The sequence below is a fragment of the Halichoerus grypus genome, chromosome 3, assembly GCF_964656455.1.
Source record: "Halichoerus grypus chromosome 3, mHalGry1.hap1.1, whole genome shotgun sequence".
In the NCBI taxonomy this organism is placed as follows: Eukaryota; Metazoa; Chordata; class Mammalia; order Carnivora; family Phocidae; genus Halichoerus; species Halichoerus grypus.
Genome location: NC_135714.1, coordinates 20,717,447 through 20,733,764, shown reverse-complemented (window position 1 = coordinate 20,733,764; position 16,318 = coordinate 20,717,447). Strand labels below are relative to the sequence as shown.

The following is a 16,318-nucleotide window of genomic DNA, read 5'->3' as shown; positions in this document are numbered from 1 at the left end:
GGGGGTGGGGGGGCATCCTGGCAGAGCTGAAGGCCACCCCGCTCCTGTCCTGCGGGGTGGGGAAGCCTTGCGGAGAGCAGCTGAGCAAGAGGGAAGGTCTCTGCTGCACAAGGTGGGAGCCAGGCTGCCGCGGGCTGGCCCAGGGTGGGGAGAGGAAAGAGTCTCGCAGTAGCAGGAACTGAGGGGGAGAAGAAACTGGAAGGAAAGACCGACGCTAAAAAGAGACATGGGAAGAGAAGTAGGGGCTTGACGCCCAGGAGAGGATCCGGAACCAGGCCAGGGCCTTTGCCACGTGTCCGGAGTGGGGAAAACGGCCCACAGTGGTGCTGGGAAGCCCGAATGCCCCGTGGGGGCCGGGCTGAGAAATAGTGGGGCCATCTCCAGTCGGGGCGTCTAGGAGCAGAGGAGGGCCCAGAGAAAGAGGGGGACAGAGAGAAGAAGGAGAACAACCATGGCTCTCACTTACTGGGCGCTCGCCCTGTGCGGAGATTCCGGCGCAGGCCTGGGGAGGCTGTTCCCAAGGCTGTGACGCCCAAGAGGGACGCTCGGGGCCTCCTGGGGGCAACAACCTGCCCCCGCGCGGGGCTTCCTCGGCCTGGCCTGGCCGTCGGGGGGGGTGTGTGTGGAGGGGGACCAGGGACCCACCTTCCAGGGAAGCAGCCGGTCCCTCCTTTGAGCCGCAGGCCCCCGGAGCCGTGGCGGCGGCTTTCCGCGGGGCGCTGCTGCCCCCTCCTGGGGACGCTCCGCAGGCCCCTGTTGCTCCGGGAGCGGCTCCGGGGGGCCCCTGGGGCCTGGGCGGCGGGCGCGTCGGAGCCGATCCGGCTCAGGTGTCCGGTCCTGCGGCTCCGCCCTGGGCCTCGTCTGCGGCCGCCTCGAGTCCGCGCGCCGCCCTCCTCCGTCGCTGGGCCGCGTCCCCGCGGCCTCCCAGCTGTTCCGCCGTCCTGGCCGCCCCGCGGTGGAGCGTGGAGATCCAGGGTCCCTCGGTGGGCTCAGACGCGGGTTAAGACCCCCCGCCCTGCCGGTTCCTGCTGGTCCTGAAGCTCCCCGGGCCTCAGGTGCTCCCTGGTGAAATAGGGCCACAGTGAGGGACTTGCCAAGGCTCGGCTCCATCCTGGCACAAGGGCGAGTGCCCAAGAAATAAGAGTCATGATTGTTTTTCTCGGTCTCCAGCCCTCCTCCGTGGGTCCACAGACACTCAGGCTGGAGATGGCCCCCACTGGTTTTCAGCCTAGCCCCACCGGGCATTCTGGCTTCCCAGCACCACTGTGGGCCATATGCCCCGCTGTGGGTACGTGGCAAAGGCCCTGGCCCAATTCTGGATCCTCTCCTGGACGTGGAGCCCCCACTTCTCTTCCCAAATCTCTTTCTAGCATCTTACTTCCAGTTTCTTCTCCGCATTAGGTCCCATTGCTGCATGACTCCCTCCTCTCCTTCACACAGACCTCCCCTGATCCCTTTCTCCTTCAGGTCTCGCCTGAGCTCACTCTGCCTTCTAGCCCCATTGGAACCATGACTTCTGACATCCCTGACCGACATCCCCAATGACTTTCAGTTAATCCCGGGGTCTCCAATGACCTTCTTGCCCCCCACAACCCAGTGCCCAATTCCTAGACCGCATTTGATGGCCCTGCAGCATTTCGTGCGACTGAACGTGCTTTCTGCAAATTTTCTGCCCCTTGAATTTCCTGGGACACTCCCACGTTTTTCCTATGACCTTGAAGTCAGGCCACACCTCAGTTTCCTTGCTGGCTACTTTTTGTCCACCAGCACCAGCGGCAGGGCTCCTGCTTGGCTTTCTTTTCTTTTCATTCTACACACTCACCTGAGAGCTGTGATCCCCTCACCACCACCCCTGCCCACCGCCTCTTCCCCACCCCAGCCCTCCACCGCCCCGTGGGGCTCCAGCAGCTCACCAGTCTGTCTCCAGCTCAGATCCTTGCCCTGGCTCCCTACGTCTCCATGCAGGTGAGCCCTGGTTGTCTCCATGTGGATGGGGAGAGATACCACCAACTCTGTGGGTCCAAAACTGTATGCCTTGTTCCACAGAAATCTAGGAGACATTTTTAACTCCTTTCTCTCTCTTACTCACCCCTCCTACCATCCAACTGGTTGTGCATTCTGTTGATGTCATCTTATTCTACCTTACTGCCAAGAATCCTTTTTTCACGGCCATGGGCTCAACAACAATTTAGTGGGTGCTTATTATGTACCAGGTACTGCTCTAAGCTCTAAGCATTGTGCATGCATGGCCTCATTTAATTCTCTTAACAGTCTGGTGGAAATAAGAAGGGACTGAGGCATTGAGAAGCCATGTGCTCAGGGTTATATAGGCAATAAGTGGCAAAGCCCAAATGGGCCCCAGGTCTTGCTGACAGCAGAGCCCTTGCTTTTTAGCATATTGTGCAGTATTATTCCAAGATCAGGTCATTCCTCGCATAGACTGTCACATCGTCTCTTTTACTAGTTTTCTTGACTTTAGTCTCCCCCTCCCCACAGTGTAGCTATCAACAAGACGACTTGCCCTCTGTTGCGTCCTAAAATGAAAATTTAGTCCTGGGACTCTCCTCAAATCCCTTCAATGGCCTCTGTGGCTCTTAAGCTAAAATTTACGCTCTGGAGCCTCCTCCTACCTTTTTACCCAAGCTTTTTTTTTTTTTTTTTTTTTTACTTATTTTTCATATTACATATGCAGTTTTCCCTGGATCCCCAAGGCAGAATTAAGTGATTTATCAGTTGGGACTAGCTCCAACTACATGTAACAGAAACCCTAATTAATGGTGACTTAAATGAGATCATTAATTCCTCTCAAAGAGTTTGGAGTATACAATTCAGAGTTGGCATGGTGGCTCCTTTTTATCGCCAATGATCCAAGATCCTTTTGTTTTTTTGTTCCACCATTCTTAACTTTGGCTTCCATCTTTAATGTTTCCTCATGGCTGCAAGATGGCTGCTGTAGCCCTAGCAATTACAACGACAATCCTAACAGCAGGAAAGAGGAAGAGTCAAGGGCCAAAATGTGTGCCTTCCAGCTAGCTTGGCTGCTTTAATAAGCTCTCCCAGAAGTTGCATCCAGTGACTTCTAATATATACCTTTGGTCTTTCAACGGATACATTGGAGAATGTAGTTCTTTAGTTGGGTGCATTGGAAACCCTAATAGTGCAGATGTCCAGTTAGGGAAAAAGAAGAGGAAGGGTGGAGATGGGATAGAGAGCTAGTCTCTGCCTAGATTTCCTTCCTCTGCATCCCCCTCGCACTCCTGCGTATGTCTGCCATTGCCGTCCCCACATCTCCATGTAAATATCTGTCTAATGAGTTGTCTCTCATATCAGTTTGAATACTCCGTGCAGAGGATGGCCCCTGGCACACAGTAGGTGCTCAGTATAAGTTGCTGTTGAATCCCTTCCATATGTAAAGAGATCACAGAATTCTGGATCACAGAGCCCGTCCTGAATTCCATCACTGGACATAGTCATGTAAGAGAATGTTCTTATTTTTAGGAGATACATGCTGAAATATTTAAGGGTGAAGGTCATGAAGACAGTAACTTACTTTTAAATTGTTCTGCAATAATAATAATATATATTATATTTAGAAACAGATATTATATATGTATAGAGAGTGCATTGGTTAATAGGTAAGTAGAGAGTTAGATGAGAAAGAAAATATGGCAAAATTTTAACAATTGGTGAATCCTAGTGAAGACTTAGGGAGTTCATTGTTCTATTGCAACTTTTCTGTAGAATTCTTTTTACCAAAACAAGAAGTTACAAAGATCACAGAACTCTAGAATTTGAGATTTAAAAGAAGGACCTTGCAAATTGTCAAGTCTGTTCTCTCAGAGAGATGACATGTCTTTCCTAAGGCACAGGATCCCCTGGTCTTCTTCAGCCATAATAACAGCTCAGCTTCTCATATGTGCCCACAATCCCTTCTCCACAGAGCTTTGTGTGTGCTGTTCCCTCAGCCTGGAATGTTCTACCTTCCCCTTGTTGCCTGATTCCTTCTAATTATTCTTCAGATTTCTGTTCAAGCACCATTTCTTCAGGGATGCCACACAGGTATCTAAAACTCAGCATGGCCAACATTGAACTCCTCATCTTCCTTCACGGGGCTTCTTCTCCTTTCCCTCTTCTGTTTCCTATTTCAAGAAATGGCAGCGCTATCCACCCAGCTGTCCCCACCCCATACTGGGCACATCTTAGACCCCTCCCTCTCCCTCTGCCACCTGATTCTGCTCCTCTGACCTCTGAAATGTCTCAGTATCCATCCACTTCTCTCCCTCTCCACTATGATTCCTCTCATTCAAGTTGCATCTCTGCAACTGAATTCCATCGGATCTGTCTTTGTTCTGTCTTTATTATTTTACCCCACACCTTAAATCCATTCTCCACGCTGAAGCCAGAATTCCTTCCTAAATCATCAAGTTCACCACCCCACTCTCCTGCTGAAAACCAGCCCAACTTGATGAGCTGACGAACTTGGAAACTCTCACAATATAAACACCTAGAAATTTAAGTGTATAACTGGGTTTGCAAGAAAGAAGGACAAATGCCCCTGCGTCAAAAATGAAGAGGACACTGAAAACGAGAGTGGTTAGCACAGGAGGTGATGCCATGCAGCCCTGGGGGTGGCCATTAGACCTTGAATGGGCCCTAATGGTAGGGGGCTGGGTTTTCTCAAGGGATGCAACAGAGTTAAAGTTTGGCCTCCATATTTGGCCAATATCAGCTTTTAGCTCTGGCTTTAGCTTTCACCTTTGGAAATTCAAATATTCAAATACCTGTTTCAGTGGCATCCTAGCATCCTTGAACTTGTGCATCATCAATAATCATGTGATTATATCCACCAATTTATTCACCGATTTCACCAGTTTTTCCACTTACGTCTTTTCTCTTCTCCAGGATCCAATCCAGGATGCCATATTGCATTTAGACTTATTCCATTTTTAGCTATATATTCTTTAATCACCTCTTCATGTGACAATTTTTTAAAATCATTTTCCATACACCAAAGAAAAAGATAATACAGTTTTTCTTTTTTCTAACATGGTTAATCAAATGTATTTTCTGTTACTGATCATTACGATTTTTTCTTTCAGCTTTATCACTCTTTTTTGGTGAGGCACATAAGTGTTTAAGATTGTTGTCAACCTTGGAAAGACCTCTATGAAATTTCTTTCACAAATGAGCTGTAAATACTTAGTGGGTTTATAATCTCAAATATATTGTTGATGAAAGAAAACTTCCATTTTGACTAGCTTTTGCATAGGAATGAATCCTCCACTTACAATTTTACATTTCTGGTATTAGAAGAATTTTCCATGGACTAGGAAATTGTAGATGGCTCTATACATCTTAACCCTTGTTTCTCTACCATCCACATATTTTTGGTACTGAGCACTGTAGGATTTTTTGCTGGGTGCCAGGCAAGGCAGCATGTGGAGGGTAGGAGTATTTCTGGAAGCCATTCCAGAATCTGAACACCCAGCAATAACTGAACTATACATGGAAATGACTGCAAACCATCTAATATATCCCATGAAACCCATACTAAATGTAGGCCACGTCTTTTTCCTCCTTGTCAAGTCCCCATGGTCATGCCAATGCCACCAACATGAGGAGAAGCTAGAAAAAATTATAGTGAATTAATTTTTTTAATGATATTTTTCTGGATTTTATAGATAATGTTTGTTTTTATTTGTCAACTTTCTAAAATTTGTTGAAATTTCTTTTCTTGTCATCAATGTTTACTTTCAGTCTTAATTTTGTATTCATAGTTTGCGTTGTTTTTTTCCCAAAGAGGAACCAAAATTGCATAAGCTTCAGGCCCCATTAAAACTGGATCTGCCCTGGCGCCTGGGTGGCTCAGTCGGTTAAGTGTCTGCCTTCGGCTCAGGTCATGATCCCAGGGTCCTGGGATCGAGCCCCGCGTCGGGCTCCCTGCTCAGCGGGGAGCCTGCTTCTCCCTCTCTCTCTGCCTGTCTCTCTGCCTACTTGTGTGCTCTCTCTCTCTGTCAAATAAATAAACAAAAACTTAAAAAAAATAAAAATAAAAAAATAAAACTGGATCTGCCCTTGACTGAGAGAGTTCACCACTCACAGACATCAGTGAGAAGCTACGGAAAGATACTTTTCAGGAAGAGGGAAATGAAATCCAGAAGGAAGAGGTGGGATTTAAGAAGCAATGAAACAAACAAGTAAGTGTTAATTAAATAATAGTAATAATAATAATAGTAAGAAGAAGCCGTTCCTCGCTGCTCTGGTATATGACATAAACACTGCGATGTGGCTGACAAGAGTCTATGTGACCTAGTGTTTGCTGGCATCCGACTTTATCAGGCGCCACTCCCTCTCACCACCTGCTAGAAAACAGCCCTGAGTCTGTACCTCTCACTGGTGCCTCCAGGCATTCTCACATTCTGTTCCTTCTCACTGGAACACTCTTCCCCTTCCTTCTTAAGGAAGAAACACCACACGCTCTCAGCCTAGATGAGGGGCCCCTCCTGCTAAGACCGTTTCGTCACAGTCCCTTGCCTTGAACTCTTTCCTGGTCTCCATCCCCCACCAGACTGTGGTCTCCTGAGGCAGGGACAGAGCCTGGTTCCTTCCTTGCAATACCCCAGCCCTTAGCACAGAACCTGAAGCAAGTAGGCAGCCTGTTAATATTTGCTAAATACATAGGTAAACTGAGAATGGAAACAAAACCTTTTGCTCTTCAGCTCTTGTCATTTCAACTAGTGCTCATCGGTATTAATGGTGGTCCGCGTCCCTGTCCGAGTCAACTCAGCTGAGTGACAACAGTCCAGTCTCTTGTGGATGACTGTGCCCTTCCTTTTGTCATCTTAGGGCACAGTAAATGCTGTAGACACCATGGTTGGTGCCCCTTCCACACCCCCTCAACTTACCCCGGAAGTGGCCTCTGGAGAGTTCCGTGCTGACCTAGGGCTCCATGTCTCTCTCAGCCCGAGGACGTTCTCGGGCTGCAGGAGTGAGCTTGGGAGTGTCAGGGAGTTACCACGCCAGGAGCAAACTCTGACAACCAGCGACAGCTTCCTTACCTGCAGGAGTCTGAAGCATGTTCCAGACAGTCTCTCAGAGGGTCCTGAGCAGGACTGAGCTCCAGATGCCCAGAGTCACTCCACCTCTCCCTCATGTGCTTCCTGGGTTCACTTCCTGATTAAGCTACTTTCAACCCATCCTTGTGTCAGGGTCGGCTAGGACACAGCATTGCCCCTTGTCATGGTGCAGTTGTGTAGCTGTAGCAGGAGACTGGGTAGAATTTTGTTGGACCCCACAAGATAGCTCTAGAAGACAGTGGTTTGGAAAAGAAATTCCTGAAATGTGCGCATTTCGATAGAATGAATCTTCCTGTTCTGAGCTTCAGGAGGTTTCCAGCTTCAAACACTGAAAGAGGAGAGTCTTAAAAGTGGGGCAGTTTATAGCCCCATTCAGAGGGAGATGAGCACTGAAAAACAAAATCTTGGTCAACAGAAGTTTCATTGGAGTGACTCAAGTATGAAAGTAATTCTCCAGCCAGCATGTTGACCAATGTCTTTCATATAACATGGACTGCTGAGCAGGGGAGACTGTGGGAGACTCAGGCTGGGACCCAGATTCTGGGGAACTCAGGAAACCTGCTCCTGCCGCCTACATAAAGTCTTAGCATTTTAAAACAATCAGGACCACTTCGAGCATCCCTGTCTTCTGAATCATCCTGCAGAGGCAGGGCTACTGGACTTAAGCCTCCAAGAAGGGAGGCTGGAGGGGGCCTCACCATTACCTGATTTGCATCTTGCTCCTCTAGGAAGGAGATTACTGGCCAGCCCCTCCCAAGGCCTTTCCTGGACTTGGGGTCAACTGACCAGGAGCAAACAATCCCCATGGGAGTCACTCCCCTTAGGCAAAGGCACTCAGCCAGGGACTTGGCAGGTTCCCAGATTGCAAATCTCTCTGCATTTCACAGGAGAGGCTTTAGACTCTAAACCATGGCAGTGCAAGAGGAGAGTCTTCAGAGCTCAACAGTTTGTAGACAGATACGGAGAGATTAGAAAAGAGAATCCATCTCTGAACTTGGTTGTCTGGAGAGAAGGAGGCCAACTCATGAAGATGTTTCCAGAGACGACTGGAGTGCACAGATGGTAAAGCCATCAAGGGGAGATGGTGCCAGAGGTCAGCACAATGGGTGCCCTTGTGCCTTGTTTGGGGACTTTTGTGTTTATATGTTTGTGATCGCTGTCCCCCGTGCAACCCCAAGCTGGGGTCTGCTAAGAAAAATAACCTGGCTTACAAGGGCATTCTTCCAGCTTCACTTGAAAGTTTGGAAAACGCTTGGATAGGAAAATAACCTCAGGGAGCCAAGACTTTCTGCACTTGGTGGAGCCCTAGACCCAAAATACACATAAGAACACTTCGCTTTGAAATGCCTGCAGTACTGCTATCTGAGTCATCTGAAAACAAATAAAAAGAGACCTAAACAAACAAACCTAATTGTGCACGGAAACACGGCCAGGTTTCCAGCCTGGCTTCCCCTCTGTTTTCATTAGTCAGAAGCCAATGTACGCAGCTTTCATGGTATCCAGAACAAGCAAAATATTAAAAACAAATTACCGAGGTTTCTCCCCTTCCCTCCTCCCTTCCCCGTGCACCAGGCAGGCCAAGTTCCTGACTTCTCTCTTGGATTTCAAACTTCTTTCTTCCAGTCTTGATGGACAGCTGCCTGCTTACCAGGCTGCCCGTGGTTGACCAGCAGCCCTGGCTGACACGGGCATTTGTGAACATCAGCAATTACTGGGATACTCAGATGAAATTAAGAAAGGAATGTTATGGGTCTTGAGATATTATTATTTTTACCAATAGTCAATGCAACTGGTTTGAAAATCAGGCCTGCTAACCCAAATTCACTTAATATAGGTCTACCCATTGCTCTCAGCCAAACCCTACTACCTACCTTTCTTTTTCCCTCTTTTACTTATTTCACCATTAAGTAGGCATTCCACTGCAATGGATACCTCTTGTCTTATATCTCCAAGGTTGTCAAGCTGGCAGAATTAAGTCTGAAGCTCCTGGTGGGGAGAGCTTGTTTGACGAGAAGAGCAGAGCTGAGTGTTAGAGAGGAATAAGAATGCATATGACATCATCTGAGTACCTGGATCCAGCCATGACTGAAGACTGACCACCCTGGACTTTTCTGTTATATGAACAACTAAAACTCCTGTTTTGCTTAAGCCTCTGTTAGTTGGGTTGTTGTATCTTGCAACATAGGTGCGTGCAAACACACCTCTCAAAATGCCACCTGAAATTAAATCTTTGCATCTTCCGAGTAGACGACTACGCATTTCTGGGAATGATCTCTCAAAAGGAAGACTTTTTTTTTTTTGTGAATGTAGTTTCAATTAAATGTTGCAGGGAAGTTCAGAAGACAATCCAATTTAGCCCTGAATCTTGTGAGAAAAATTGCCTCTGTCCCTCATAATGTAGTAAGAGATGAATGAATTCTCTCACCTAACTCATATTTGACACAAAGAACAAAATAATGTAGTAATTACTGAGGAATTTCTTTGCACTCCTTGGCTTGTTTTGATGACCAATTCCAGGCATCCTATTCTGTGAGGCCAGGGGGACATCTAAGTGCCAAGATTAGTCTAGATCCAAAGCATGTAAAAAATAACAATAAATACTTGCCAAACAAAAACCAATGATACACCGACAATATCTAGGGGATAATTGAAACTGTAGGGCCAATATTTTTTTTTCTTGTTCTATATGCCATGAATAGGTGGGAACTTGGCTTCTTGTTCCCTACTAATAACTAACCAGAAAAAGAACTCAGGTTAACTCCATTTTTCCAATTCTCCAGTTAACAGTGAGTGTCAGGGGGTGCCTGGGTGGCTCAGTCAGTTAAGCACCCAGCTCTTGATTTCGTCTCAAGTCATGATCTCAGGGTCGTGAGATTGAGCCCTGGGCTCCTCACTCTCTCCTTCTGCCCCTCCCCAGTCCCGCTTGTGCTCTCCCTCCCACCCATTCTCAAAAAAAAAAAAAAAAAAGAGTGCAGTGACTATCAGATCAGGTGGGGGATGACATACATGCAGGGATGGAATAACAGCCTGAGGAACTGGGCTAACTGATTAGAAAAGTGAACACATTTTTAAACCATTAGTTTTGAAATTAATAGCTATCCTTCTCAAAGGAGTTCCATCAGGGCTTGGTTCAAATGTCACTGCCTCCAGGAAGCCTTCCTTCATGCTTCCATTGGAAAGTATCACTCCTTTCGGCCACCTTTTCACAAAGTTCAAAATGCTTGATATTAGAAGTAGCTGTAAGAAGATGGAGATCATTTTTACTCAAGAGTCTTTGGGGAAGAACGCCAGAATAAATGATTCAATAAGTCCTCTGGGATGAAGTAAGGGACAAGATCTAGAAGTACATAATCAAGTAGAACAAGACGGTCCCTACCCTGACTTCTATACTGAGTGGGTCTAATTTTTGAAAATAGAAGAAGAAATATTTTGATGTGGGGGAGCTGAGAGAGCTGTGTTGCTTTACATGACAAAGAGGAAAGAGAGGCACTTGTTCTAGAGAACCTGGGAAGAGAAAGAGAGCTGGTGGGGCTGGGCATTGCTCCACGGATCTGAGGGGAATAAGATGCTTCTGGAGGTGAGCACTGGAGGACGACGTGTGAAGAACAGAAACATACAGATGGGTTGTTGACGCTGTACCACTTGCCCCTTCATTTCCCCTACCAAGCTTCCAGTCACATCTCTATTGCTCATACACACATATGTGTCTGATGGGGGACTCTGAAGGGGAAGGATTTCTATGTGCAGGTGGACACAGAATAAACACATGTAGACATAAATCCAAATTTCAAATTGACTTCATGCTGTCCCAGTGGATGACAGAGCTCCTGGAGGGAAGGGGCCATTTTCACATGTTTTAAGATCTTTGCTCAGATGAATTAATGACCTAACATGCAGGGAAACATCTGCAACAAAAATGATGGCCTGAGAATCAGATAAACTGTTGTCAGTGACTAAACTCCCAGAGCTCAATATATATTGTGACCATTATTATTATCAGTAGGCACATGAGTACAAAGGAGAAGCCCAGGCAGGTTGCCTAGTTCCTGGAGCTGGAATATCAATGGGGCTTTAATTTTAGTTTAGTTTTGATTTATACCTAGTTATAGGAAGTGGAGTCATGTCCTTTGGTAATCTACCCCCACACTGACTCTGGGCTGGCCTCGACTAACTTTGACCAGTGGTACGTTAGCAAATAGACCCATGAAAAGAGCATCATGGCCCAGTCCCTTATAGCTCCCAGAACCCCATGATGGCCACCACGTAAATCAGCCTGGGCTAGTCTGCTGGATGATGGGAGATGCGGACAACAGCCAGGCCCCCTCTCTCCTTCTAGCTGACATCAAGCCAACTGCCAGACATCTGGGGGAGACCATCCTAAGCCATCCAGCCCCAGCAAAGCCAGTTCAGACCAGAAGAACCACCCAGCCATCCCCCAGAATTGCAAGAAAGATGAAATGCTTGTTCTTTCAGCCACTAAATTTTGGAGTGGTTTATTACCCGGTAGAAACTGACAAATAAACTTTTATCAAATTTTGTTTGTTAGGAAACCAAGGTTCAGAGAGATGGAGAAAATCACCTCAAGTTAAACTTGTAGTTAAACCGTGGAACTGGGGTTTGGTTTTATGCCAGCCTCTAGTCCCGTACCCATGTAGTCCTGTGGCCTTCTTTCATCTGAAGGAGTTTGGTTTCAAGCCCAGGGTGAGTGCCACTCACCAGCGCTGGGGACCCACGATTGGAACAGGCCGGATCGCAGTGCTGACAAGAGGCTGAAATGCTGGGTGTTAGTCTAAAATTCCTGACTCCTCATGGTTTTCCATCTTGTCTGCACATGAGAATCATCGAGGAGTTTTTAAAAATCCTGATGCCTGGGTCGGACCAAAGAAGTCAGAATTTCTGAGGGTTAGAGTCAATATTCTTAAAACTCCCCCTTAATTCAAATGCATGGCCAAACCTGAGAACCAGTGTCTTCCACTTCCCTAAACAGGTCCCATGGAGGTTGGAGAAATTGGAGCTCTTTAACCTAGAAATGTCCCCAAGGAAGTGAAGGAGGGGCCTCCTGAGGACGAGGGACCAGGAAGATCCGCACAATTGATTGAACAAATATACGGTATAGCCAGGCAGTACATTATTATTCCCTGCCCTCAAGGACTGCGGGAGTGACAGTTACAAAAGTGCATAATCGCAATCACAGTGTGACAAATACCATGCTTACATGTTCCAGGTCACAGCAACAGCCTAGAAGAGGCAGAGTTCCTCTTGTTAGCTGGGTCCCAGAAAAGGTGACATTGCACTGACTCTTGAGGAAGGCAAGAGGAGATCTCTGTTCATCAGGAATGGACAGCCACTCCAGAAGGTGGGTGAAGCAGAGATGAGTCAGACCTGGAAGCTGGGAGGATGCAGGGGAGAATCTTACACTGAGAGCAGGATGAGTAGAGGAGAAATAATGACCCCTAAGGCCCTATCCAGGGATTGATCTTATGTATCTCTCAAGAAATTGGGTACCAAAGCTTCAGGCAGGTCGGGGCCTGCTGGTGGGGGCTAAGTGGCCCCAGTGGGGAGTCAGCTGGCCATTGTAATGAGGGTGCTATTTGGACCTCTGTTCCTGGAAATTCCAAGTCCTGACCCCAGAGCAATAGCTGCTGAGCCTTCTGGCATTTTCCTTCTCCATGTACAGTCATGGACCAACACCATCAGCATCACCTGGGGGCCTCCTGAAAATGCAGAATCTTGACATCCACCCAAACTTTCTGAATCAGAATGTGCATTTTAATGAGAGCCTCAGATAATTCCTAGGCACATTAAAGTTTAAGAAGCACTGTTCTAGTTAGTACTCTCTAGTCCCAGGGGGATGAATATATTCCCAGCCAGTACATGCTCTAGAACACAGAGTGCCCCTTGCATACTGAGCCAAGACAGCCCTGGATTGGGGGAATAGTGGCCAGCAGAAGTGGTCAGCCTGGCCACAGCAGAACATGATATATGTTAGAGAACATAATAATGTGTATGGAGCAGAACCCAAGGTCATGACTGGAGAGCTTGCATCAGGAACAAGTGTACTTTGAGTTCAAGAGTAGAGCTCCTGAACCCTCTCCTATTCTGTCCTTAGACCCCTTTACCAAAGAATATTGGCAATCTGTAAATGTTGGCACAGTCAACAAAAATGCAACTACGGATCTGCCTCCAGCCACCTTTTCCTCTTGCTCATTTGTGAGATTCAAGGCTTTGTGGATTTAAAGACAAGACTGGGCTGCCACAGTCTTGCTTTGCCAGGTCTCAGGTGGTCAAAGAGTCCCAGAAGACCCATGGACACCCACACATGAGCCATGGGTGCTCAGGGAGAGCTGGCCCAGGGCAGAGCCATCACTTGCTAAGGCAGATGGAGGTCCTGGGTACATGCTGATCGTCCTGCCTGCTAATGACTTTTCCTCTTGTCAATGACCTCTTTGCTTCAGAATCCCCAGCAAGCTGCATTCCTGACCAGAGATGTCAGAGGGACCTCATGTGAACTGCCAGCCACTGACTTGCTTCTGAGGTTGGAGGAAATAGCTGGGAGGCTGCCCTCACCTTCCAGCGTGGAATAACCTATTGCTCACTTGGAGGCCACCCGCTTGGCTCCAGGATGCCTTTGGCAAAGCTTGCTCCTGGCAGGCTGAACCCACAAGAACCCTGTCATTTCTGAGCATGTGTCGGGGTGTGAGGAGGGAGAATGCAGTGTGGCCACAGGGGAAGCCAAGCCAGGGACATAGCCCGGCATGATGAGGGGAAGGGGACGTAGTCTGCCATGGACTGGAGGGGGTTGGGAGTCAAAATTTCTGGACCCCGAAATTATCCTTATGAGGCACTGAGAAGCATCAATTCTGAGAATCATGAGAGGGATTGTGGGGTCAATGGCAACCTGCCAAGCCAACCACAAACATTTGGCTCAGTAATATGAGCTGACTGACAATCCATCCCAGCACTACCTCCTCCAGGAAGGACTCTCTGGTTCCCTCCCCCCAGCTTCTTTGTTGGTGTTTATTGCCGAGACCCCTAGTCTAAGATAAGTCAAATCTCTGCTAAATTCTTCCGACTACTAAATTCTTCCCACAAGGTTTTATTGAGTTTTAGGGCAACAGAAGCACAAAACAGAGGGGGTTTTATAACTACTGCTTGAGCTCAGTATCTCCACTTCCCTGGCAGAACCCCAGGTGACATGGGACTGTGGCACCTCTCTTCCCAAAGTGGTGCCAGTGACCATGAACCTCCCCCAGAATGGCACTTCCCCATCATCTCCTCCTATTACAACACAGATCCAACTGCCCTTTGTCCTCTGAGGGGAGAGGAGAATTTCCCACTGCCTAGACTAAGACCCTGTCCTTTTTCTGACACAAAATAATTGGGAGTATCGATTGCCTGTAAAAGAAACCCCATTGATCCATCGATCCCTTGACCCATTAATCCAGTGACCAATTGGCTTACTGCCTGCAAAAGAAACCCCATCCCTCCCATTGGACTGTGGTCTTGACCCCTTGCCTCATGTAAGATAGAGCCAGTGATTTCCAAAGCCTGGGTTTTTCTGTCTGAAATGATACCACAAGGTTGCCGCACTGTCCTCGACCAGGCCACATCTTGGTCAGTTTTCCCTTTGGCATTAAGAGCAGAGAAGATCAGGCTCCCAATCTCTTGTGACCAAAAGTAAGATAAGGGGATACACAGCTCCCCCAAACAAGCAATAACTTTCCATTGTGATGCTGCATAAATATGGATTGCGGGAAGGAACATGTTCTCTGACTCAGCAAGGATTCAATGCTGGAAGGATAATATTATTACTGCATAGATGATGATGATGATTATTAATAGAATACTTAACTTCTCAGTCTGCATTTCAGTGGCTTCATGGCTGTTGGGGCTCCCTGCTCCCAGTGGTAGGAAATCACTCACATAAGGACTAAGAGGGACCCCAAGAGGTCCCTCTCAAAAGGAATGGAGAACACCCCACCAACAAAGTTATTTCCTCTAGCCTACAACCTCCGACAATCTGGCAGGTTTCCCAGCTTCTATAACTTAACATCTACTAGAGCTTGTTACTAATATGCAATAAATAGGTGCTCTGTGCCAAGCATGGAGTTGGATACTTCACATACAAGACCTTGTTTAATTCTCACAACGATTCTGGGACGTGGGTCCTATTATTCCCATTTAACAGGTGAGGGCACTGAGGTTCAGAGAGGTGAAATAAGTGTCTGAGGCACAATTCAGACCCTTGCCAGACTCCAAGCCCATTCTCTCTGCCATCATGTCCCAAATGGTGCCACATCACTAAGGGCAGGAAAACTTCACGCCCTGGAATTTCCCGGCCCATATGTATTTAAAATATCTTGTGCTTTTTCTCATAAAAACACTTGAGCTTGTCAGATATGTGTCTTGATTTGGGTTTTGGCAATATGCTGACTCTAACTCTTTGTTTTCCAAACTGGCCTCAGCAAAACCTACACTGCGGCACTTTCAAAAATACAGATCCCAGCATCTTACCCCACATTTGTAAGTCAGAATTTCCAGGAGACGAATCGGAGAATCTGCATTTCTAAGACAAATTCCCAAAGTGACGCTTATGATCACCTAAGTGTGAGAAAGTGTCTTCTGACTCTATGCCCAGTCCTGCCAGATGCTGAGATGGGTGAGGGGAAGGGGAGCATAGACAAAAGTTGGGTGAGTAATGGTCCTTACCTTCGAGAAGCACATATTCCAGTTAGGAGGCAAGATGGGTTCAAATCCCACGAAGTGTCACAATTAGCTAATAAGCTGTGTAGTCCTCATTCTGGAACAGCTGTTATTCAGAAAAGGGGCAAATCGTAGATGAGAGGACTGAGGGAAGAATCAGGGAGGGCGGATGGGAGAGGTGGAACTTAAGGTGGGCTTCATAGGATTGGAGGTGGGAGGAAGAAGAAAGCAGGGCATTCGGGACAGAAAGAACATCAAGAGCAAAAGCCTTGAGAGGAGAATGAGCTTGGTATTTTTATGAGGCAGGGAGTGGGTCAGCCAACCAGTCTGGGGGTGTGGAGAGAGAATACGCACGAAGAAAATTAGCCTAAACAGGGCAGTTTCCAGCAAAAGTTTGGTTTGCGCATGGGTAAGACCAGGGAGCCAAGGTGTGCTATGGAGTGAGTGTTCACATGATAAAAGATGTGATTAAGTAAGGTGGTGACCTGTGCTCCCCAACTCCTTGAGTTATGACCCCGGATGAGAGATAATACCTCCAG

General features: G+C 47.4%; 2 long non-coding RNA genes across 5 annotated transcripts in view; one reads left to right on the top strand and one right to left on the bottom strand.

The window, feature by feature from the left end:
• LOC118534630 (uncharacterized) overlaps positions 1-16,064 on the bottom strand; it is a 48,425-nt gene extending 32,361 nt beyond the window's left edge. For 2 of the 4 annotated variants that reach the window (XR_013446301.1, XR_004916799.2), the window contains exons 1-2: positions 1,914-2,048; positions 646-1,062 (exon numbers count right to left, since the gene is read on the bottom strand). This is a non-coding gene — a long non-coding RNA (uncharacterized LOC118534630). Of the gene's footprint in view, positions 1-645; positions 1,063-1,913; positions 2,049-7,058; positions 7,305-11,792; positions 12,466-15,785 lie in introns of those variants that run through there. The other 2 variants (XR_013446303.1, XR_013446302.1) reach the window with 2 other exon arrangements.
• On the top strand, positions 6,065-9,318 carry LOC118534629 (uncharacterized). Its single transcript, XR_004916798.1, has 2 exons — positions 6,065-6,197; positions 9,030-9,318. It is a non-coding gene; the product is annotated as an uncharacterized LOC118534629 (long non-coding RNA).
• Positions 16,065-16,318: the final 254 nt, after the last annotated feature.